At 35.8% G+C, this 27,222-nt stretch overlaps 1 long non-coding RNA gene across 1 annotated transcript in view; it reads right to left on the minus strand.

Moving 5' to 3' along the window:
- LOC143627995 (uncharacterized) overlaps positions 1-27,222 on the minus strand; it is a 188,189-nt gene that overhangs the window by 112,522 nt on the left and 48,445 nt on the right. The gene's annotated exons all lie outside the window — the stretch shown is intronic.

Genomic DNA, 27,222 nt, shown 5'->3' on the forward strand with positions numbered 1-27,222 from the left:
ATACAAACATTGACCTCTATTGGGTTAAAATTTCTTGTCATGAGATGACAACTTTTAACATATAAGCAAACTTTGGCGTTTGCTAGGCTAATTTTACATACTATCCTTAGTATTCAGACTCGAGAACAAACCAGTGTGATATATACGTGTTAATTGAAATACTTGATTACTTGTTATTGTAATTCTTTTTGTGATCATTAGTGTATGTGAATTTTGTTAATTGTTGGATAACTGGTTATTGTTATAGAATGGCCCCGAAGAAAGTAAACATGTTGTCTGAGGTAGATATAGCCGAGATGATCGCTCGACAACTAAAAACAGTACTTCCGACAATAGCAGCACAATTCGCTGCTGGTATCCATACAACTATGAATACAAATCAAGTGTCGAACGCTAACGCGGCCGTAAATACTAATTCCCCAACAAATACTAATACAACCACAAATGCTCCCCCGATAAATACTGATACTATCACAACTAATACTCCCCCGTTGAATACCAATATTACTTTCAATAATGATAATCTCCCACCGAACTTGAACAATAGTTGTAACAATCAAAATCCCTCGCAACACATGTATCAACTTAAGAACTTGATGCAATGTATACCTATGGAATTTAGCGGTACTGAAGGACCAAATGGACTGGTAAAGTGGATCGAAAAGACTGAATCAATCATTAATATCACTAACTGTCCACCAGATTGTATTGTCAAATTTTCTACTTCTACATTTGTAGACCACGCGCTAATGTGGTGGAATACTGTTGTGCAAATTCGAGGACTAGAGTCAAGCAATCGTATGTCTTGGACAGAACTTAAAAATCTTATGATAAAACACTTTTGTCCGATAAACGAAATTCAGAAATTAGAGCAAGAACTTTGGAATCTATAAATGAAGGGTGCAGATCACTTGGAGTATACCCATCGCTTTAACGAACTGGATCATCTAGTCCCATGGTGAGTTACTCCAGAATCTAAACGTACTGAACGCTACGTTTGGGGTTTAGCCCCCGAAGTCAGGAGTTTGGTTAATTCAACTGGCCCTGTAACTTTCGAAAATGCCGTGTTACAAGCTGGCATTGTAACTTCTGATTTGATTAGAAGTGGTGCGTTAAGAATGCCCGGGGAATCATCTGGTACAAAACGAACCAATTATGGAGCGGGAATACAAGAAAGACAACAGAATAAATGCGCGCGCCTTGCAATACAAAATTACACAATGATAAGTTCCGATGTGAAGCAAGATAAGTATAACGGGGCTTTGCCTAGATGTGGAAAATGTGATTATCATCATGTTGGTGAATGTCGGACCAATGTGTGTCACAAATGTGGGAAAGTGGGACACTATGCCCGAAATTGTATAACCGTTATGAATACTATAAATCCACCAACCCAACTCCAGGACTCACAACTACCCCAACCGCAACCAACACGACAACAACCAGTCTACCAAAACCAAACCATAATAAACCGTAATGCCTGTTATGAGTGTGGTAGTGTGAAGCACATCAAGAAAGACTGCCCTAGATTGAACCCAATTGTGACGGGAAGACAAAGGCAAGGACCGACATCGACGTCTAACTCGACTAGGGGTCAAGTATTGTGAATAAACCAGATAGAACAAATGTAGTAACAGGTACATTCCTAGTAATGCCTAATATACTTTAGTTTATTTATTACGGACACTGATAGACGTTTCGTTCCTACAAGTTATTACCTTGGAAAATATACCATCTAGCAAAATAACAATTCTGTATACTATAGAAACCACCAAAAGTAAGACTATAAATACTAACTATATTACTCGAAAAACTACCCTCTTAACCTAAATAACTAGCCATTCCCTATCGATGCACTCCCGGTGGAAGTGAGGAGTCATTGTGTAATAGTCAGTATAGACTAGTTAATTGAGTTCAAATGAAGGTTATATATAGAAATAGAACTGTTATACTGCCTCTTCTAGATAAAGAAGTGATCCCGTACACGGATTAAAACCTAGTACCTCAATGATGAAACAAGGATGAGGAAAACTATACTATCCGTAACCGAAACTTGAACTTCAAACTTTTGTAGCCTTAATAACTGAGTGATAAACAACGAAAAGTCAGGCCAGATGTTTGGATAAACTGAGTACTAGTATAAAGAAACAAGCGAAATCTATGAAGGAATCATAGGCTCATGCGTTGTAAAGTGTGCACTATTATAAGTTCTGGGGGAATATTATAGATCCTCGGAGATGTTACAACAATTCGAGATACCCCATTGGAAGTGGGAAACAAACTAAAATAGAACCTTTAATATGTGTTCCTTAAACATCCCAAGAAAGCAATTCAAGCTGAATGATAGTTCCCTGACTAATCCACTCCAAATACCTTCTTCTGATTTGTAACAACTATCAAACTGAAAAACTCGCCTTAACAATATCTTACTCTTTGTGAATTGTGTATGAAATTTTAGATCCCTAATTGGCCTAAGCACGGTCTATAATCCTCTATAAAACAATCAAATTAAATAAACTATTCAAACAATAGAGGAAAGTGAGACCAGTAATTTCAATCCTCGTACATTAATAGTCATCATTATATTATACAAGTGGTAATATACTATATTATATGAGCAAGAATGTAACTCACCATCTTATTAAAATTGAAAAAAATTGGTGACATCCAAAATACAAAATCCGATTCGACTTCAAGAATCATAAATAAAGCTCGTAATATTAATAACAAACATAAAACCGCCTAAGGCTAACAAGAGGGCTATACTGAGAAATACGAGAAGTTATCAAATTTTGAAAGTTGTTAGTTGAGTTGAGGAACGGTGAGTTGATTCTAAAATATATAGCACTGTACAAAATTGCCTTGAAAGTTAACCCCATAATGTATTAAACAAAATTATTTCACTCCCGATATTCATATATCGAATCAAAACAAGTGCCTTACTGATAGGGCAGAATTAGTATTATTTGAAAACTTTTATACAACTAAACTCTATAAAGAGACTCGTGAAAATTCTGAGCGGGGAAAATCAAACAGTTGCGACACAATAAAATCTCATTGAATAAAATTCAGTGGAATCCACAACGGGGAATCAAACGTGTTCGGAAACAGAAAAATGAATTCCGACACAAATGATTATAAAATTTTCCCCAAAAAGAGCATATTTGGCATATTGAATTTCTGGGACGAAATTTCTTAACTGGGGGAGAATGTGACATCCGTGGCAAAACCGAGTACACCTTAGTACTTACAAACTCGAATAAGCGTTTAACCGCTTATTGCGTAACGAACAAACGAATAACCAAACGGGTCTGGTTATGGTCCGGATATCCCAGGGTGCTATCTATAAGCGATATATGTGACATTCGTGACAAAACGAGGTATACTATATTCATTACGTAACAAGTAAACGATAAATCGGTTAATTCGTAGTGCTTAAACGAGTAACCGACCGATACTAATTATGACCCGTATATATACTGAGGGGTCATATACGAGTTATATATATAATATAGAGGCTAACATATTGATATTTAGGCCCCAGTACATTTAAAACTCTTTAAACGAAAAAGGTTTCGTTTATCGATACGCTATAAGCTTAAACGCAATCGTTAATATCAAAACGAGCATTGTAGCATCTGTTAAGCCGAAAAAAATTTATAAAACACTTATATGACATGTTCTAAGCAATCCGTGAAAATATTTTGGAATTTTACAACGAGTCAGTACGTTTTTCTTATTTTACAAATAGAAGCTGAAAAACACTCGTTTTTGCGTTGGTTTTCGCACTCGAACTAGTTTTCTTGCAAAAAACCGAACCCGAACTAAATTTTGGACCGACTTTTACGCGTGGAACAAAAACCGAGGCACCATTGGGCCAAAAAGAGGCCCAATGGGCCCTTATTAGGTGCGACCGCAAGTTGGGGGGGGTGGACCCCTTTGTATAGCTTGTTATATAAGTCACACTTCAAAGATATTTTACACATTCCAAACCATCCAAGAACAATCTCAGCTGACTTCTTCATATTTTTCAGCCCAAACCCTAAATGTAAACCTCTAAATACATGATATTACATGCTTGATTAGTAAGGTTTAATCATGGAAAATTAGTTCTTGATTAGTTTTAAACATGTTTAACCATCCAAAAACCATAAAAATCAAGTAAAACCATGTTTTGATGTTAGACATGTTTACAAACCAGGAACATTTACTTTTTTGTTAAAAAACGCGGATTAGAACATGAATACAACGTTTTTACGGTTTGAAAGTTCGGTTTGAACCCAAAACCGAAACCCTAATTATCAAGGCTGTCACATGGATGATTTATGCTTGGTTTGATGTTATATGATATGTAGATACACTGAGTTTGCAACCCGAGACCCGGAGAGTCGTTTAAGCTAGCAAAAACTCATCGAAAACCGAAAAGGTAAACCCGTAACACTCGTTTAAGGGCTGTTTAGGTTAAGGTTGTGATGTGCATATTATTAGACCTTGAAATTTTCCAAGGACATCAGGGAACATGTCATTGAGTCCCTGTTAAAATTTGGTAATTTTTTGACCATACGAGAATATTTGATGAATTTATTACCGAATTGGGACGTTTATTTGGGAAAAATAGCTAAAATACTAAAAAAATTATGAAATTTTCCTGGTAACTCAGATTTAATGTATTTTGATCACATATGAATTTTTAGATCATTTGGATAAGTCTAAGGGTGTTTTGTACATATGTGTTCATGCAAATTTTTATAGCCGAATTTGAGCCGAAAAGAATATTGAACAGACTTTTAACATTCTGGAATTGATACAGGTTGTTTTGGGACATGATTTTTGTATTCAAGAAATTTTGTGGAATTTTTGGAAATTGTTTGGGATAAACAGATGATTTTCAGGCGAAATATAGCTGATAAAATGAATTTTTTAAATTATTAAATCAGTAAATAATTCCAGAAATATTTTTATAAAAATCTACATATTTTAATTGATAAGTGTCTAAATTTTCATAATTTAATGATTAACGGTTAAATCATTATGCTAATTTAAAGATTAAACAAATTCAGTTTCTATAAAAACCGGCAAGTTCGCGACTAACGAACCTGCGGGAATATCAAAACACCAAGAGTGATCAAAAATTATATTTTTGGACTAATTAAGTAAAAACGAACTTTTCTATGAAAAACCTGGACAATCCGGAAAGATTGTGCGCGTTTCTTAAATCAAACTGAATAAACGGAAACGGACCCCGAGGCTAATCCGGTACCCCAGTATGTGATCCTTCTTTATAACTTAATCATTTTATTAACCAATACATTTACCCAAGATTATTTTGCCATAACTGTTTTCTGAACGCGTAAACGAACAACTTGGTCCAGCTGGGAAAACGGGAATCTGAGCGAAGTTTAGTTTTAATTATTAGACATTAAACAACATCTAGCCTAATCTGGGTACCAGCTATACCCAGATTAGTTATACAGCCCAGTTTAATACTGAGATTATAATAATATTAAAATATTAATATTATTATAATATGGACTATAGGGACTAAGTGATAGCAAGGGAAACGAACCCCGTGATGATCTCGCACTGAGTGCCTACAAAACCGTGAGTTTCATGACCCCACTCTTTAAACTATTTTACGAAGTTTTGGGGTGGAAAGCATGTTTATACACGTTATTTATCAAAACACGGATCAGGATATAAAATATCTGAACATTTATATATGAAAAGTCCCTACAAACATAATGACTGACTACGTGCTGATGAAAGATGATTATTATCGTTGATTGATATATTGAGTGGAGATAATACGAATTGCAAAACATAATGAAATTACACGTGACAGCATTTTATACAAACACGTTATGTAATGTTAAACATAACTAATTTGGGAGACAACGTGGTCTGTAATGGCCATGGGGATAACGTGGTCTGTGATGATTATGGGGCTGTTATGGGCAGAAGGGGGGCCACAATAGTAACAAACTAAAGTTGAGTATGGCCTATGAGCCAAGTTCTGCTGCAACTTATAAATTAAAGTTGAGTATGGCCTATGAGCCAAGTTCTGCTGCAACTTACTAAACTAAACTTGAGTATGGCCTATGAGCCAAGTTCTGCTGCAACTTACTAAACTAAAGTTGAGTATGGCCTATGAGCCAAGTTCTGCTGCAACTTATAAACTAAAGTTGAGTATGGCCTATGAGCCAAGTTCTGCTGCAACTTATTAAACGAACTAACTTGATTATGACATGAATGTTAAGAAAATAATGTGATTATGCCTATTGTGGGCGGATGGGGAGTTACAATATTTGGTGATACGTGATAAATACTATATGTGTATATGTGTCTATATACATGCTATGTGATTAGACGTAGGAAATACTATGTGTAGAATATACTAACTATTTGCGTGTACACTATATAATGTTTGAGTTTACATGGAATCATTGTGGGTGGAAGGGGGACCATAGTGGTTGATGTTAACGCGGAACCGTTGTGGGCGGAACGGGGGCCACAGTGGTTGAGTTTATGTGGAACCGTTGTGGGAGAAAGGGGGTCCACAGTGGTTGGTTAAACACGGAAATTGGAAACAGGTAGTACGAACAAACAATCACGATTTTACCGAAATTTCGAATTTATATTATAAACTTACATGTGTGCATATGCACACACAAGGATATGGCTGTATATATTTATACAACCGTAAATACATATTTTTACATACGCGCGTACATAAAACTATGACTGTATGGTGCGCAGAACTGATTTCGTTAAAACTTATGAAACTCACCAACTATTCGTAGTTGACCTGTTTTGACATGCTTTTCAGGTAATCAGATATGAGAAGTAATTTCCTGTGCGTTACGTGTCTGATTGGTGATTGATGTCGTGGGCATTTGAGTTAGAAGTAAAGTGATTGAAGAACAGGTTAAATTGTATCACCTAGTTTGTAAAAGATGTTAGAACGATATAATAAATTGTAAATTAGTTAGTAATGTTTCTTTATGAACAATGTATTTGATACTAGTTGTATCTGTTGCATTTCCGTTTTACGCTTCCGCAATTCGCTAAACGGGGGGTGACACCCTAACTTACACTTAATTTATTTTAAAAACAAACCGGAAAAAGATTACTAAGGTGTTATAATGCCGACTCTCCTCTCGGAGTCACCGACAATCGACCCTAATGAAAATGAATACTACACAACCAAGGATAGGGAAAAAATTTAGCGTATCACAAACTAGATCTGTCTGTACCGTATATATCACTTAATAGATCATTTACCCACAGTCATAATCCACACCTAAGTGTTGACAAGAACATTAACGACTTGCTATTTATGGTAAGAACAACAGAGTATTAATGGAGGAATCACTAACACACTTAATGTTGCAAGACAAACACGAAGGTAACAAAACACACGATGTAACTCAAAGGAGTTCTATTCATATTATGACGGATACAAATGAAAATCAATTAGGGTTTCAAGGTGGAATGTTTAGATTATTGGCAGATTTCTGTACATGAGTGAGTCAGCCGTCAAATCGCAATTTTAGGTGTGTGTTGTCTCCGTCAAGGCGTGCCCTAAATTATTCCTTTTATAGGCCTGCCTAGACACTTGACATTCCCTTTTAGAAACCCTAATGATTGACACATAATCAATAAAACATATTACAAGAGATTCTAAGTATAAAAGGTCTTCGGGCAAGCTTACAGCTTTTGTCTTCTTCAAGCATACCTGGTAACCATAAAGTGTGCTGGTAAACAGTTCTCTGGGCAAGCTTTACTTGGAATATTTTCCTTCAAAAATATTCATGTAGCGGACTTCAATCCTCTTGACCATATCAAACTTTGCTCGATGTAGTCCTACGAGCAAACTTGTTCTTCAGAGATCCCTTCATCCTTTTATTAATTTAACTTATTTGAACAATCATAAGTGTGCCGGTAACAGTGTAGCTTGTCCTTAGTTGAACCTTGCTCGGCATAAGTCCTTAAGAAAATTATTTTTCAACTTCTTTCAAACTTGTTGGGACCACTGTTTATTAAGAATAAACCTTGCTAGATCTTCCAAAAGACTTGGTTTCAACTTAGTTTAGTCAAAAGTTTGCTAGGAAACAAACCTTGCTTTACTTGAAGAACAACCTTGCTAGAAAAAGTGAACCTTGCTATGTTTATCACTTAAGAGGAATTCTAGAAGATAACCTTACTGAGAAAGCAAAATACATTGCTAGATCAAGTAAAAGCTTGATGGGAGGCCTAAGTGTGCTCGGTTTCCAAACTTAGCCATTTTCATAAAGGTTGGAACACCCTCAACTGTACCAAAACACCTATGAGGTTACATACACTTATAAAAATACACATCAAATTTTCAAGAAGGGAAATTACATATCAAAATTAAAAGATTACAACTTATAATTCTGTCACAAGGACATTACAATTCAAATCTAATCTATAAGTTGCATTTTTTTATCTCCTAGAGCTTGATGCTTCCCTTATTCGGTCCAATATCACCCATCTGGCCTTTCCCTTGAATATGAATAACTGGCTGTGGTGAGGATGCTGAGAGCAGAGTCCATCTGATTATATCCTCTAGATCCTCCACATGCTGAAAAATTAAGATCAGTGTCTTCCTTGATGATGCCCAAGGCCAGTTCATCTGAATTTTTAAGAATGAAGGACTCTTCTTTAGGTTCAAAGACAATTTGTATAATCCTTCCATTCCTTTAGACTTCATGATTAGGCCTTGTCATCTACCGCCTCATGCTTATACATTCTTTCATATTGGTTAGAGGATTGTGGTGCTTTGTCTTCTTATGGTAAGAACCTTCAGTGAGTCTTATAGCCAACATCCCCCTCTACCTCTTCTTCTATTCAAAATCAGAAAGTTCAATCTTCCTCTTTTTGTTAAGCATTGGGAACCCTTTCCTGGCTTGGTCTCAGTAGATTTTTTGATAATTCATTTTGTTGTCTTCCTGCAAACCTCTACCTGTTGTGGTAATCATACAGGTTCAGAGTTGCCATCTCAGCTAACTGCTCCTTCGTGAAATCCATAAAATTATCTATAAACACAATCCGCCTCAAATCACCACTCCCCATTATTAATTTCAGAGATTCAGTCCTTGCATCAAAGTATAGCTTCTTTTGTAGGTCAACCTCAGATGGTTGCCTTTGTTGTCGTTGTTGTGAAGCTCTAGTGGTGGGGATTGGGACGCTTACTGTCGAGAGTCTAGAAGTATGCTTGTTCTTGGGGATAGGGACTCTCACATGTCGAACTTTTTCAAATAACTCAATATTTTTCTCCTTTGGCAACAAAATGAGTTCCAAATAGTTTTCTCCTTCCCTTGCCAATGTTTTAATCATCCCATTAACTCCTCATCAGTTGGACCCATAGGTACAGATCTTTGACTAGTAATGGTTTCACCCCTAGGTCCACACTAGAATTCCAATAACTTCCTCTACTCAGTTTCCAATTTTTCCCCTTCAACCTTTTCAGAATAAAATAGTTCTTTTAGTTGACTTTTTCCAAGGTTATCAACACCCCTTCAGCCATTCCTTTACAAAGCATCATGCTGTTGAGGGTCTTGATCTTGTTTTCATCTTCCCATGGCTCAACATTCTCCACTGGTTCCTCCTTTACAGTCACAAGAATAGGAATCTTGGATGATTTGGGTTTGTCTTGATCAAATCAAGCCTTTTCAGCTTCATACATAGACAATTTTTCTAATCTACTCAAGTCCTTGATTTCATCTCTTCTGCCTCTAGCCTCCATTAATCTGTCAAACAAAATAATCTTTTCATCTTCCCATTGCATCTTTCCATTTTGGGACCATTTCATTGTGTCCCTGTTAAAATTTGGTAATTTTTTGACCATCCTAGAATATTTGGCGATTTTATTACCGAATTGGGACGTTTATTTGGGAAAAATAGCGAAAATACTTCAAAAATTATGAAATTTTTCTGGGAACTCAGATTTAATGTATTTTGATCACATATGAATTTTGAGATCATTTGAAGAAGTCTAAGGGTATTTTGTACATATGCGTTCATGCGAATTTTTATAGCCGAATTTGAGCCGAAAAGAATATTGAACAGGCTTTTTACATTCTGCAATTGATACAGGTTGTTTTGGGACATGACTTGAGTATTCAGGAAATTTTGTGGAATTTTTGGAAATTGTTTAGGATAAACAGACGATTTTCAGGCGAAATATAGCTAATAAAATGAATTTTTATAAATTATTAAATTAGTAAATAATTCCAGAAATATTTTTATTAAAATCTACATATTTTAAATGATAAGTGGCTAAATTTTCATAATTTAATGATTAACGTTTAATTCATTATGCTAATTTAAAGATTAAACAAATTCAGTTTTTATAAAAACCGGCAAGTTCGCGACTAACGAACCTACGGGAATATCAAAACACCAAGAGTGATCAAAAATCATATTTTTGGACTAATTAAGTAAAAACGAACTTTTCTATGAAAAACCTGGACAATCCGGATAGATTGTGCGCGTTTATTCTTAAATCAAACTGAATAAACGGAAACGGACCCCAAGGCTAATCCGGTACCCCAGTATGTGATCCTTCTTTATAACTAAATCATTTTATTAACCAATACATTTACCCAAGCTTATTTTCCCATAACTGTTTTCTGAACGCGTAAACGAACAACTTGGCCCAGCTGGGAAATCGGGAATCTGAGCCAACTTCAGTTTTAAGTATTAGACATTAAACAACATCACAGCCTAAGCCTATTACCACTTTCTGGGCGTACCAGCTTTACCAGATTAGTTATACAACCCAGTTTAATACTGAGATTATAATAATATTAAAATATTAATATTATTATAATATGGACTATAGGGACTAAGTGATAGCAAGGGAAACGAACCCCGTGCTGATCTCGCACTGAGTGCCTACAAAACCGTGAGTTTCATGACCCCACTCTTTAAACTATTTTACAAACTTTTGGGGTGGAAAGCATGTTTATACACGTTATTTATCTAAACACGGATCAGGTTATAAAATATCTGAACATTTATATATGAAAAGTCCCTTCAAACATAAAGCCGCTCCTCTACAACTTTCGCCCAACATGATCACGAACGAAGACAGAGAATTGCGTAGATAGGAGGACGAATACATGTTCCTATGCCCATTCCAATCTTGTCTAACTTTGCTAACTCCCCCTTCTCAACCCGTATCTTGTTCGTTCTGGAAACACGTCGACTGACTACGTGCTGATGAAAGATGATTATTATCGTTGATTGATATATTGAGTGGAGATAATACGAATTGCAATACATAATGAAATTACACGTGACAGCATGTTTATACAAACACGTTATGTAATGTTAAACATAACTAATTTGTGAGACAACGTGGTCTGTAATGGCCAAGGGGATAACGTGGTCTGTGATGATTATGGGGCTGTTGTGGGCAGAAGGGGGGCCACAATAGTAACAAACTAAAGTTGAGTATGGCATATGAGCCAAGTTCTGCTGCAACTTATAAACTAAAGTTGAGTATGGCCTATGAGCCAAGTTCTGCTGCAACTTACTAAACTAAAGTTGAGTATGGCCTATGAGCCAAGTTCTGCTGCAACTTACTAAACTAAAGTTGAGTATGGCCTATGAGCCAAGTTCTGCTGCAACTTACTAAACTAAAGTTGAGTATGGCCTATGAGCCAAGTTCTGCTGCAACTTATAAACTATAGTTGAGTATGGCCTATGAGCCAAGTTCTGCTGCAACTTATTAAACGAACTAACTTGATTATGACATGAATGTTAAGAAAATAATGTGATTATGCGTATTGTGGGCGGATGGGGAGCCACAGTATTTGGTGATACGTGATAAATACTATATGTGTATATGTGTCTATATACATGCTATGTGATTAGCCGTAGGAAATACTATGTGTAGAATATACTAAGTATTTGCGTGTACACTATATAATGTTTGATTTTACATGGAATCATTGTGGGTAAAAGGGGGACCACAGTGATTGATGTTAACGCGGAACCGTTGTGGGCGGAACGGGGGCCACAGTGGTTAAGTTTATGTGGAACCGTTGTGGGAGAAAGGGGGTCCACAGTGGTTGGTTAAACACGGAAATTGGAAACAGGTAGTACGAACAAACAATCACGATTTTACCAAAATTTCGAATTTATATTATAAAATTACATGTGTGCATATGCACACACAAGGATATGGCTGTGCATATTTATACAACCGTAAATACATATTTTTACATACGCGCGTACAACAAACTATGACTGTATGGTGCGCAGAACTGATTTCGTTAAAACTTATGAAACTCACCAACTATTCGTAGTTGACCTGTTTTAACATGCTTTTCAGGTAATCAGATATGAGAAGTAATTTCCTGTGCGTTACGTGTCTGATTGGTGATTGATGTCGTGGGCATTTGAGTTAGAAATAAAGTGATTGAAGAACAGGTTAAATTGTATCATCTTGTTTGTTAAAGATGTTAGAACGATGTAATAAATTGTAAATTAGTTACTAATGTTTCTTTATGAACAATGTATTTGATACCAGTTGTATCAGTTGCATTTCCATTTTACGCTTCCGCAATTCCCTTAACGGGGTGTGACAGTATTTGTTTTATGTTTAATGTAATAAACAATTAAGTTATTCTCTAGTTCGTTATATGTATTTGTCTTGAGTCTTCGTATTTATCATTAATGTATTTGTCGTTTGGTTTAATGTAATAAACAATTATGTTATATTGTAGTTTGCTAATTTAATAGTTTAGTTCCCTCTAGTTCGTTAGGCGAACTAGATATAAGTTATATCTCTCTGGTTCGTTAAGGATGTTTAACGAATCTAGAGGCGAATCGCTAAGTTATTTTGTTTAATGTATGTAATGAAGCGGACTCTAGTTCGTTAGGGGATGTTAACGAACTAGGTCCGTCTTCTATATATATGTGAACACTGTTCACGTTTAATTTAAGCTTTGAGAATTAATTAACGATACGCTTTCCGAATCTATCTCAATCTTCATCTTAATATTATTCATATACAACTATTAATACTGATAATATATACACATACAACATATAATCAAACGTAATTATGAGCTAGATCCTTATTAAGGTATTAATCGTATTAACACAGATCCGAGATCTGTTTAGAGTTATAGGATTGATTCCTGGGTTCCAACATTTCCACAAAATATTCATTCCTTTTAGAATCATCAGTCCTTTATCTCTTGGGTTCATCATCATAATCATCAGTTCTCCCATCATATGTTCTCTTCCTCCTTTCATATTTCTTTCAAATTTTCCTTTTCTATATGTTACCCAAATATCCTCCTCCTTTGAAAATTTTCAGCATTCTTTGCTCATTTCTTATATAAAATTTTGGTTATAGATTCTCCTGCATCATCAGCCACCAAGATGTTTTAGATTGAAAATAACTAGAGCCAGGGTGTTGTCAACTTCTTCAATTTGCCTCAGCTTTATCAAGCCTTCAGTCACCTCCTGGTCTAGCTCTCATTCTTCATTCAAAGTTGTTTTTTAATTTGAGCTTCCTCCATTAGAATTTCTTGTTGTACAAACTCTTGCTCTGTTAAGGATTTAGAAAGCCTTTCTCTCTCCATCATCTCAATCAAAGTTTCAGCATGCCTTTTGGCAGCTTGTTCATCAATTTCACTAACATCCAAAAGCCATCAATAGATTTTTCATTTTGAGTTTGCAGGTGATGCAATTGCTCTTCATTTTTAGCAATGGGTTTCCCCTTATCCTTCCTTCTCTCCTTATCAGTTTTTCTCACCATTTCTAGTTCACTGGGAAAATTTTCAATTTAATCAATTAGGTCGTCCAACTCCACATCCATAACATCATCCTTCTTCTTAGAGGTTTCATCATTATCATTTTCGTTAGTCAGCACCACCTCCTCAGTATCACCTCCTTGATTCATAATTACATCGGTTTGTGGCTAAGTACCAATAGCATCATATGCTATGGCTTTAGTCAATTCATTTTCTGTGTCAACCACAATTTTATCATTATCAGCCTCCTTCTCCAACTCCTTCTCTCTCTCCTCATCCACATTTTTCCTAAACAAAGACTTCTCAACATCAAAGTCTTGTTCTCCTCCATCTTATTCATCACCATCACAACCATCTCCCTCACCTCTCCTTTCCTTATAACATCCCCCTAACCACTTCCATAAAAATCATAATGATTTTTCATGATATCCTCCTCCGTCACATGATCTCTCACCACATCATCACTCACAATATTGACAACATAAGAATTTTCCCCCTGTTTTGGTACAACTGAGGTCTTCTCAACCTCAGCCTCCTGGGTTTGAATTCTGTTTTATGCTTGTGCCAACTGTTATCTCAACTCATCATTTTCCTTTTTTCAGATCTTCATTTTGCTTCCTCAAATCAACATTCTTGATCACCTCATCCATGTATCTACTAAATAGCGTAGAACCAGGGGAAGGGGATCGAGTTGGTGGATCTGAGAACGGATTAGGGATAGTGGTTTGGGGCTGGATGGTAACATGGGTAGGGCTTGGGCTTTCAGATATGTTAGTGCTTGTTGAGGGTAAAGGGTTGATGTTTTGGACTAAAGGTTGTGTAAAGGTGTGAATAATTTCAAATGTAGGTTGGTCAGTTGTTTGGGATTGGGTTGGGGATTGGTAAGGTGCATTTGGTTGGTTAATTAGGTGGGATGGGATATGTTCTGAAATGTATGGTTCATGGAAGGGTAGGTCTTGGGTTGGGATAATAGGTTGGTTTAGGATTTGTGTTTGTAAGTGCACGGTTTTGGTGTCCGTAGCGATCAAATAAGTTATAGATAGTCTAGTCTGTTTATTTGATGTATATTTATTGTAAAATGGCCATTCGCTATGGATTGTAGCGAATGGGTCCATTTGTTAGTTGACTAGGCTAGTTCGTTAAGTTTATAAGCCCATTCGTTATGAAATATAACGAATGGAGGCTGGTTCGTTAAGTTATTATCATTAGTTATGGAATCATAACGAATAATGTCTAATTCGTTATGAAGATATAACGAATTAGGCTTAACTTAACGAATTGGAGATTTTGCCTATAAATAGGCATATTCATACTCATTTGTAGGTTGATCACACACATAGAATAAGTGATATCCATAAGTTATTATGTATTTATCCTCATATTTATCAATAAACTGTATTTAACGTATTCGTGTTCGTATTGCTTAATTGATGTATCAACGCGGCTAGATCCTTGGAAGGTTCACCCAGTGTTAAGGGTGGGCTTTGGGTTTGTGGTTGGGTTTGGTCTTGGTTTTGGATTTTGATTTGGGGTAGGTTTTGGGTTTGGCTTGGTGGTGATTAGGTCTGTATGGGTGGGGATGGGATAAAAGGTTCATTTTGTGGTGGTGGGGATGAAATTTGTTGTTGGGGTGGGCTATTGGGTGAGGCTGGTGGTGTAGATAAGGGTTGGTTCAAAATCTCCCCCTATGCTTGTGCGTCAAATACGTCATCATCAATCAAATTTCCTTCAAGTGATCCATCTCCTCCATCATCAGAATCATCATCAATATCACAATCATCATCGTTCTCCTCTTCCTCCTCAGAACTTAAGTCTGAAACAGGCATGATCGCCAAATTGTTATCCAACATCCATGGCAAGATGTTAAACTCCACATCAGGGTTGAATCGGCTTGTTGCTGCCAACTTTGCTATCCTTTTATAGACATTAGGATCTTGCAAAATATGTGTTGTTCCAGTAGTTGGCAAATTAGTTAACACATGATTGAAGATAATCTGCAGAAATTTTGGATAAACCGAGAATTTATCTTTATCCTCCTTCCTCAAGTTTGCAGCTAAGCTTTCAAATATCGTCTTTGAAAAGTTGAATGGCTGTCTGAAGATGACAACCATTATGGCATTAGCAAGATCCCGACTAATCAATGTCCATGATCCTTTTCTTGGTCCAAACCCTTGCACGATATGGTGTATCAAGAAACGGTAAATATTAGGGAACATGCCATTTTCGAATTGTCCTTCGTGGACGTCACCCAGATGTCCTATCGTTTCTTGGAATTTCTTTAAGAATTGATCAGTGTTGAAGTGTATTGGGTTCTCCACATTATCTTGTGTCTGGTCCCTCGATTTCAGCTGGATCTTATTCAAATCATGTCATAACTCACACAGATTGATGTGTCGACAAGGGAGTTAATGACGGGTTGCTATACTTAGAAAGATATCCGTTTGTTAAAGGCGGAATCAATAACAAACATGCGGTTGCTTAATAAGTATTCAATGATAACCAACACAAACAAGATTCACTCAAAAGATTTCCATTTATATAAACATTCATCATACAAATAGGATAATCGATTTAGGGTTTCTTGAAGGAGGGTTATATCCGTACGAATCCTAGGACAGCCGTCACTTTTAAGAAATATTCTTTCTTATCCGAAAAGTGTAAAGGCTCAAAATCCGTCTTTTCCGTCTTTGGTGGCGTGCCATAAAATATTCTATTTATAGGCCTGCCAACCTAGGACAGCTGTCATTCCATCTAGAAACCCCAAACGTACATAAATATTCAAATTACATAATCAGAAAATATTCTAAGTGTAAAACAAGTCTTTCGGGTAGGCTCTAGATAAGTAAACTTCTCTGAGTAGACTGTGTGCTTTGCCTGCCTTAGACTTGGTAACATAGAAGTGTGCTCGGGATCAGTTTCCGGGTAGACTTTACTTGAAGAGTATTTTACCAAGTAAAATACTCACCGGGTAGACTTCAGTCTTCTTGACTTTGGCAGACTTTGCCCGACAAACCCTTACGAGCAACCTTGTTCTTCGATGGTCCAATCAACTCCTTTCTATACAATAACTTATTAGAAAAGTGTACTCGAGAGTACTGTTCCTTGCTTGAGTTGAACCTTGCCCGATATTACTTAGAGATATTCAATTTATACATCAAGCTTGCTCGGACCATAATTATTAAAGAATACATTGCCCGGTCTTCCAATCACTTGGCTTCATGGACTTGGTTAGCCAAAATCTTACTCAAGAGTGAACTCTACTTGGCTATGAAAAACAGACTTTCTTGACAAAGTGAACCTTGCCCGGATCTACATAAACTAGTGAACCTTGCCCGACAATGCACTAATTTGCAAACCCTGCTCGGATATCCACTAAAGAAGACTACTTTAAACCTTGCCCGATAGACAAAATATCATACCCGGCTAAGTAAAAGCTTGCTCGGAAGTCTAAGGTGTGCCAGTATCCATACTTAGCGAATTTTGAGGAGGTTGAGAAGATTCCAATCTTCCATGTACTTCATTTTGGTCAAATCATTGACTCAATAATCTCCCCCTCAGGTCAATTGTTTGACTCAACATCTTGTAGTTGCGGGCATGCACAAATAAGTTGTTCTGTTATTGTTTTTTCATGGCGTGCCACGGTATCCTCTACCCGCCAACCTCCTGCATCATTGTGTAATACGGCAGAGTGCCAGAAGTCCAACTGATGATTCCTGTAAATGACTGGACTCTCCGATAAGGCAAAACGGATATTCGATTGTTGTAACCACTGGATCATCGATTCTATTGGTCAGTTATCGTTAGTTACTTGAAGAAGAGCACACATATTGTGATTCTTCTCGAACGGATATGCTGGAACAACCGCCATATCTGTACATGCACAAGCACAAACACATTCAAAGTAGAAATTAGTCATAAATTTCAAAACATTGATTTATTTTAGGTTATAATTTGAAGAAGAAATGAAAGAATTTCTGTAAGAACCTGTTCTACGACAAATTTTAAACCTACACATAAAACAGGGTCGTTAGTGACGATTAAAATTCAGCCCTAATTACATACAATCAGTGTTGTAAAACATTCACTTGACACTTACCGATTCGGACTTAGTTGGCTTGTTAATTTAGGGTAGGGAATTAGTAGAACGTTTGAGATTCTAGAACGAGCGAAGCATCAATAATGCAATACTCAGGAGTACTGTTCCTTGCTTGAGTTGAACCTTGCCCGATATTACTTAGAGATATTCCATTTATACATCAATCTTGCTCAGACCATAATTATTAAAGAATACCTTGCCCGGTCTTCCAATCACTTGACTTCATGGACTTGGTTAGCCAAAATCTTACTCGGGAGTGAACTCTACTTGGCTATGAACAACAGACTTTCTTGACAAAGTGAACCTTGCCCGGATCTACATAAACTAGTGAACCTTGCCCGGCAATGCACTAATTTGCAAACCCTGCTCGGATATCCACTAAAGAAGACTACTTGAAGTAAACCTTGCCCGATAAACAAAATATCATACCCAGCTAAGTAAAAGCTTGCTCGGAAGTCTAAGGTGTGCCCGTATCCATACTTAGCGAATTCTGAGGAGGTTGAGAAGATTCCAATCTTCCATTTACTTCATTTTGGTCAAATCTTTAACTCAATAATCTCCCCCTTAGGTCAATTTTTTGACTCAACAATCTCCCCCTAGATTGGAACACCTCAGCTAACCCATGACATTTCTATGGTTACTTACACTTAGTCAAAATACACATCAAATCAAAAGTCAAATTACATAATCAAATAACATAAACAGATTACATAATCAAAAGTAGTCTGAAGACATTACAAAAAAAAGCCTAAGCTAAAAATTCTTCAATTTAGTCAAAGGTGCTTGTTTAGGCATGGAAAGTCCAACTTTTCTTGCTCTCTCAAGAATCTTAGCAACTCTAATTGCTTAGCACTTGTAGGCCTTTGCCTTTCTTTGTAATCCGAGAGATGCAGTGCTGCAATCACAGTTAGTTGCCATAGATTGAACTTTCTGAAGTCAATTTTGGAGAAGATCTTCACAATCTTTCCATTTTCCATCATAACATTCAGATGTTCAGTTCTGGAGTCATAAAATACTCCACTTGGCATAACCTTGTGATTAACTGAAGGATTTTTGGCTTTTACCACAGCCCTGACAAGAGGTTTATCCATCTTCAAGTACATATGCTTAGGTTGTTCTTGAGTAGTTACAGACAACTTCCTTTTCTTGGTGCTGTTCTGTTTTGAGACTAAGGAAGTTGTCTTTTTGCAGATTTCCTTTACTTTGGATTTTCTCTTCATTGTCATCTTTGATAGATCAACCATATTTTTGGATATTCCCTTGTTCTTTCCATCTAGAGGCTTAGAGCTTCTTTCTTCTTGTTCAACTGTAGCCCTTTCATTTTATTGAAGTTGCTCAAAATCTCTTTTCTTGTCATAACTTTGACTGAGTCGAAGGGAATTCCATTTTTCACTAAAAATTTTGGTTTTCCACCATACTTGCACAAGAGCTTTTGAACTTTTATTTCTTGTTTCAAATCATCTTTCAATTTCAAATCTTTCACTTCATTGTCTTGAAGAATCTTTTCTTCACTCAGTGTTTTTGAAATTTTATCAATAACAGTGTCTAGTTTCTCTTTCACTTCTGTCTCTGGTTCTTCTTGTTTAGTCAACTTGAGTAGAGATACTAGCACACCATTTGGAATTTTTTAATCATTTAAACAGTTTCCAATCAATTCTTGTAGGACCTCCTTCTTATCTTCATAGTTTGATTCATCCCTTACCCTTTTATTGTCATCAAACTGCTTCATCAAACTCTCTTGATCTTCAAACTCTTTGTCAGTTAGCCTTTGAATTAGAAGTTCTCTGTCATAAATTTTTGTCATTCTTTGCATATAGACTCTTTTGGCTACTAATTCATATTCATCCATATCTGAGTTCATTGTATTCTTTTGAAGGAAAGCCTGAATTTTATCATCTTCTAGAGCAATTTCTTTTCCTTTTAATTTCTTTCTTTCCTCAAGAACTTTCTTTTCATCTTCTGGAACATTGTAAGCTTCATTATCCGAGCTGTTCTTTTCATAAATTAAGAGAAGCTTCAGCGAATTCTCCCACTGATTCAGTGATTTCTCCCCCTGTTTTGGGGCAGCTGAGATCTTTTCAACCTCAACTATTAGGGTTTGAACTCGTTGCAATGCTTTTTTCAGTTCTTCAGAAAGATGATGTTTGTTGGAGCTTGGAGTTGGATCCATTGTTGATTCTTTGTTAAGTGATGAACACACAATTGTCAGTTAGATCTTTAAGTAAGTATATTCAAAAGACAAATAAAGATTAAGGCATAAAGAATATTTTGATTCAAACCGTTGTCTTGAATAATATTGAAATCTGCACAAAACAGAAATGTAAGTTCTTCTTGAAATGTGAAACTTCATTATTGACCAACATATGCAAGTCTCCTTTTAATGAGAGTTAAGACAAACGTAAAGTACATATCTGCAATTTTGACAGAAAAGCTGTAGATAAAGTTCTTTTAATTCTACTCTTTTCTTTTACATGCCAGATAAAGTGAGAAACTTAAAAAGTGTTTTGTCTTTTAGCTCAAAAATTCCTTACCTACTTAAGGAATGGTTGCTTTGGAATATGTCCAGAAATGGTAAAGTAATATAAAGTTAAAGTAATTTTGAAATGAATTTAAGTAAACTGAAGGAGGCTTACCTGAGATACTAGATTTCTTGAGAAATTAATCACAAGGCAAATAATCAAGTATAAACATCAAATAAACATCCTTACTAGGAATCAATTAAGATCCCCATATATATTTCTTGAATTCAAATTAAAAACTTAATCTAGCACAAACCCTATAGGAATACGAAACATATTCAATCAAGCATATAAAAAACATATTTAATCAAGTATACTTGGAACCATAGTGTGCTCGAGCAACCTTTCAAGAGAATAGTGTGCCCGAACAACTTTCTAATGCAAAGTATACCCGAATAACCTTCATATAGTACAAAGTGTGCCCGTAAAAGGATTTCTAGCAGACAGTGTACTCGGAAAGTTAAGTTTTGAAATTACCAAGTATATTGAGGGAACAAAAGTGTACCTGAAATATAAAGTGTACCCGGAAAATAATGTTTGCCCGAAAACACTTGTGATTTCAAGGAAATCATAAACACACATATCACATAGCATGCTCGAAATGAAATTAAAACACATAAACATTTAAGTGTGCAATAGTCTAAAATTTCAAAGTGCTTGCCCGAAAATCCTATGTTAGCAATAAGCTTGCTAGGATAAACACATTCAATCATCAGGTATGCCCTTACTCGAGGGAATTTCAACAAGTCAAACCATACCCGAAAATGACAAACTTAAATAATAATATCTAAGTGTGCCTGGAAAGATTAATAAACCTTTCCTAATAGCATATTCACATAAATCACAAAGCTTACTCAGTGTACTAACTTAAGTTCACAAAGTTTTCTTGAACTCACAATCAGCATATAAAATGCAAAGCTTGCCCGAAACAAGAATATCTTGTTAAAAAGCTAGTTATACCACATTATCATATCAAGACTTCAAGCTTGCTCGGGAAATGAGTACAACAGTGTACTCTACCCGGAAAGTGTAAATACTTCAAAGCATGCCCGAAAATCATAAACATAGTAAAAAATGACTAAGCTTGCCCGGAAAGGTCATAAATCATCAAACCTTACCCGAAGTAACATATTCAAACATATTCAACTGTTTTGTGCCAGGAAAGGTTATAAAACATCAAACCTTACCCGAACTTACATATCCAGCCAATTAAAGGCAAAATGCAACACTTTTTGACTTAAACCACTTGTCAAAATATATTTTTCATTAAAGATCATAGTTTAAGAGCAAATGGTGCATTTAGAGATCAAATTTCAGTTATATTTCTCGTCAAAACAGTTTCTTCCATTTTCTGAAAAGATCTCAAGAATGGGATCATATTGACTAAGTAGCTTTCTCAATACTTCATTCTCATCATTATTATGACAACATAGATAGGTTAACAGCAGGTATTACTTAGCCTGAATTTCATTTCTTTGGTGATATGATTAAGGTTCAATTTAAGCATAATTCATTAGTGGTCAACACAGTGCTATGATGCCTCATATCTCTTCTCAAAGCTTATTTGGCTTTCCCCAGATCACCCCAATTTGACTCCAACCTCCTGTATCTGGTCAAAAATTGTTTTTGTATGATAGAACTTATTGTATTTTTATATTTTTTGAGATTCAAACATATATAGAGGTTGAACGTTAGACTTACAGTTAAATAACAGGCCTTCATTCAAGATGAGACTGATTTTGCCAACATCTTTGTAGTTCTTAGTTGTAACCCTCTTGTTTGATAAAATATTTAAAACACTTATCAACTTTTGGTTGATTTATTCATTCATCCCCTTGTTTTTGTTATTTTCTCAACTTTTCTAACACATGTTCTTTGTCATATTTAAAGATGTTTCATTTTTGGTTGACCAAATAACAACAGGATCGTGTATTACTGGGTAATCACTTTTCTGCCTATCATTCAGAGAGATTTATCTTGAGACATGCAAAGACAACTATGTATCTCCACATAAAGATCAGCATATTTATTATGTTTATATCACCTTAGATTTTACATCATCATGGGAAAGCAACCATACATGTTAATGACTATACTATGGTCCTTTTAGCCTATTAAATCCATATGATTGGCTAAGCAGTCAATGTACTATCATTTCCGATATAAACACAGTTTAATATTCAATCACCCCAATATCTCTTCATTTTCAGGTTAATGGTTATCCTGTTTGACCACAAGTGGTTAACAGGACCAAACATACATGTGAATATATGTCCTTTCAAAGTCAGAGCTATTGACATAGTTTTAAGTGAAGGAATAAGAAACAAGTCATAATTGCCCCAAATGTATTCAATTTTCAGGTCAATGGCTATCCTTTAAATCTGTATATATTTAAGGACCAAACATACACAAGTGCATGTTCTTCCAACTGGGGAAATGACATAATTTTCAGCAAAAAACAACTCGTTGAGTCTTTTCTTTAGAACTCCTTCTTTTAAGCTTCTGTAAAGCTTGAACTGAATAATCTTATCATATCTCTACACCATTAAACAACTTGCTCATGTTTTGACCAAAATAGAGGATTTATGTAAAATTCATTGGAAAATCTTCATTTCATCATTTAATTTTGACAAAAACACATTTTGACACAAACAGTTGTAACATATTCAAATCTTAATCAAACATGAAATCATCAAGACAAGTAAACAATACTAACAATTAAATTCCAACTTATCTTAATAACATCAGAAGATCAGATAAAGTACATATTCACGCAATTAAGCAATGATATCTGATAAGCTTACATCAACAAGTAATTCATAACAAGAACACTTATCATGACATCACAAATGCACATTAACTGATAAACATGCAAACATATAAATTCATTTAATCATTTCAAAATTATCACACATAATCATTCAAAGCACAAACTAGTTAACATATTTAGTAGCATACTCAAGTAACATAATTAAGCAACATAATCAAGCATATTCACTAAACATTCAATATGTGTAATCTCTAACAACATAATCAGTTAACACAGAGAGACACACAGCTAGGCACACATCCTTAATCAGATTTCATCAGAGTTGATCATTCACAGGGCTTTCAGAAGAAAGTTAAACCTTGTTCTATCAAGTGGTTTGGTGAATAGGTCAGCCAAATTGTCACTTGTATACACTCTTTGCATTTAAATCAAACCTTTTTCACTACAATCTCTGATGAAGTGATGTTTGATTTCAATGTGCTTAGTTTTAGAATGTTGAACTGGATTCTTAACAGTAAAATATGCAGCAGTATTGTCAATAAGAATAGGGGTGTTCAGAAAATTCAAACCATAGTCCAGCAACTGATTTTGAATCCATAGAACTTGTGCACAGCAGGCAGATGCAGCAACATATTCAGCTTCAGAAGTAGAGATTGAGACTGTAGTCTGCTTTTTGCATTGCCATGACACTATCCTTTCGCCCAAAAATTGGCATCCTCTTGAGGTTGACTTTCTTCTCGTGTTACAGCCATCATAATCACTGTCTGTATATGCAATCAGATCAAAAGCTTGGTTCTTTGGATACCAAATCCCTAAGTCTGGTCTTCCCTTCAAATATCTAAATATTCTTTTAACAGCATTCATGTGGGAGACTTTTGGACTTGATTGGAATCTTGCACACACACATACAGCAAACATGATATCTGGTCTTGTTGCAGTCAGATACATCAGAGATCCAATTTTGGCTCTATATTCATGTTCATCTACAGGCTCCCCATTTTCATCTGCAATCATCTTTTCTTTGGTGTCCATTGGAGTTGAAGCAGTTTTGTATTCATGAAAGTTGAACTTGTTCAAGATATCCTGCACATATTTGTTTTGGTTAATGAAGATCCCTTCAGCTTTCTGTTGAACTTGCAATCCAAGAAAGAAGTTCATTTCTCCTATAGAACTCATGCTGTATTTGGACTTCATTACCCTTTCAAACTCCATGCACATTTGTTCATTTGTAGATCCAAAGATGATGTCATCCACATACACTTGTAACAGAAGCAAGTCTGATCCCTTTCTTTTGTAGAAGAGTGTTTTGTCAATGGCTCCTTTTTAGAAACCATTTTCAAGAAGATGATTTGACAGCTCACCATACCATGCTCTAGGGGCCTGATGAAATCAATAAAGGGCTTTGTTTAGTTTAAACACCCTGTTTGGATACATTGGATCCTCAAAACCTGGAGGTTGAGCTACATACACCTCTTAATCAATCTTTCCATTAAGAAATGCAGACTTAACATCAAGTTGGAACACTCTAATGTTCTTTGAGGCAGCATATGCAAGAAAAATCCTGATTTCTTCAAGTCTTGCAACAGGAGCAAAGACTTCCTCAAAGTCTATTCCTTCTTCTTGAAGACATCCCAGTGCTACAATTCTAGCTTTGTTCTTAATTACCAATCCCCTTTCATCCCTTTTTTTTTTCTAAAAACCCATTTGGTTCCTATTGCATATATGTCAATTGGCCGATCAACAAGATCCCACACATGTAGGTCTCTGAACTGTGCTAGTTCCTCTTGCATTGCTTCTACCCAACTATTGTCTTTTAGTGCTTGAGCAATGTTCTTTGGCTCTATTTGGGATAGAAAGAAGGAGTAAAGACAGATGTTTGAAATTTCATAATGACTTCTTGTAACTCTTTCATGCAAATCACCAATGATGTTTTTAGGAGGATGATTCTTTTCCACATAATGAGTTTGTATAATCATAATTGTAGACAAATTTGTGTCAAGATTTGTTTCATTGAGCTCTGATTCTTCAATGATCAAATCAGCTACTGCATCATGAAATTCTGGTGCTTCATCATTATGTTGTCCTGAAGTAGATGCACCATTGTTTTCTAAGTTCAATATTTGAAATAGATCTTGAAATCTTGCTGTAGATGCAGTTTCTTCTCCACTTGCTTGGTTGCTTGTGTCACCCTCATTCTGAACTTGATCATTCTGTACATCTTGATTGTCTTGATTATTCCTAGTATGATCATGTTCAACATTGTGATTGTTTTCTTGATCAGGTTCACCAATATCACATGAGGAATTCTTCACAAAAGTATACTTCTTTTCTTTTCTAGCAACCTTTTTCCATAATTCTTCCAAGTCCAATGATTTCTTCTTTTTCTCTTCAATTTCACTGGTCTTGTAGAAAGATTCATCAAAGTCTTTAGGATAAATCTTGAAAGACCTTATTAACTTTTCATGATCAAACAGCCATGATGCACCATCAACTGTATTGAATTGGTTCTCATTAAAGATAATATCAGATGATTCTATAACAATTAAGTGGTCTTTCACATAAACTCTGTAAGCCTTTGAGTGTGTAGAATATCCAACAAAGAAACAATCCAGGACTTTGTTTGAAACTTGTTCAAATAGTCTCTTGTGTTCAGTAGAAAACATTTTCATCCAAAGGGATTGAAAAACTTGATGTAAGGCTTTCAGTTGTGAAATATTTCATATGGAGTTTTGTTATGCCTTTTGTTGACAAGTACTCTGTTCTGAACATAGCAGGCTGTATTTATGGCTTCAGCCCAAAAAGTGACAGGCAAATTTGCATAAGCTAACTTGGTTCTTGCAGCTTCAATCAAGGTTCTATTTCTTCTTCTGCTACACCATTTTGTTCAGGAGTTCTAGGAGCTGAGAATTGTTGTAGTATACCCTTTTCTGCACAGAATTTTTGCATAACTCCATTCTTGAACTCAGTGCCATTGTCACTTCTCATAATCTTGACTTTCTTATTCAACTTGTTCTCAATCATTGTCACACAACCTTTAATCAACTCTGCAGTCTCATCCTTGGTACTTAGGAAATAAACCCAAGTGTATCTTGAATAGTCATCAATGATCACAAGACAATATCTTTTCTTCCCTATACTTGGTACACTTACAGGACCAAAAAGATCCATGTGAAGTAATTCAAGTACTTGATCAATGGAGTTGATGAGCTTTGGCTTATGAGTAGATTTGTGTTGTTTTCCTTTTTTGCATGAACTACAGTGATCTTCCAATTTGAATTCTCTTGTGGGTAAGCCTATGACATGCTCACCTTTAACAAGTATGTTCATGTTCTTCAAGTTCACGTGACACAGTTTCCTATGCCACAATTTTGACTCATTTTCAGTGGCTTTGGAAACTAAACATGCACCTCCTCTTGAAATGGCATCTTTCATATTCAATTCATATAAGTTACCATTTCTTGGTGCCATCATCATAATCATTTCAGGTGGAATCACAAACTCAGGTTTTAGAATGAAACAGCGTGAATCATCAAAACTGACTTTCTATCCCTTATCACACATTTGTGATATACTCAGCACATTGTACTGAAGACCTTCAAAATGAAATACATTATCAAATGATACTTTCCCATTTGTTAAGATTCCTTTTCCAACAATCTTTCCACCATTCTCATCACTCCCAAAAGCTACTGGACCTTCATACTTCTCTTCATAATTGATAAGAGATCTCTTGTCACATGTCATGTGCCTAGAACATCCACTATCCATGTACCATATGTCATTCAGAGGAGTGGACTGTTCTTGCATATACAAAGAAAGTTTGATTAGTTGAGTGATGAAGTGCAAGCCTTATCAACTTGCAGCTCATCAGATTCAGTTTCAGACATAGCTTGGGAAGTGAGTTTAGTTGGTTCTGGATCTTCCTGAGTGATTTCTAGATTGTCTGAATTGTCTGTTTCATAACCACACTCTCTTGGAGTTTTAACTAGTGATGTTGAGTTCTGGTACTCAGCTGAGTCAGTGTCACACTCTTTTATCACATAG

The sequence above is a fragment of the Bidens hawaiensis genome, unplaced genomic scaffold (genome assembly GCF_021521415.1).
Source record: "Bidens hawaiensis isolate Kalapana, Puna unplaced genomic scaffold, B.hawaiensis_p1.1 tig00004759_1, whole genome shotgun sequence".
NCBI lineage: Eukaryota > Viridiplantae > Streptophyta > Magnoliopsida > Asterales > Asteraceae > Bidens > Bidens hawaiensis.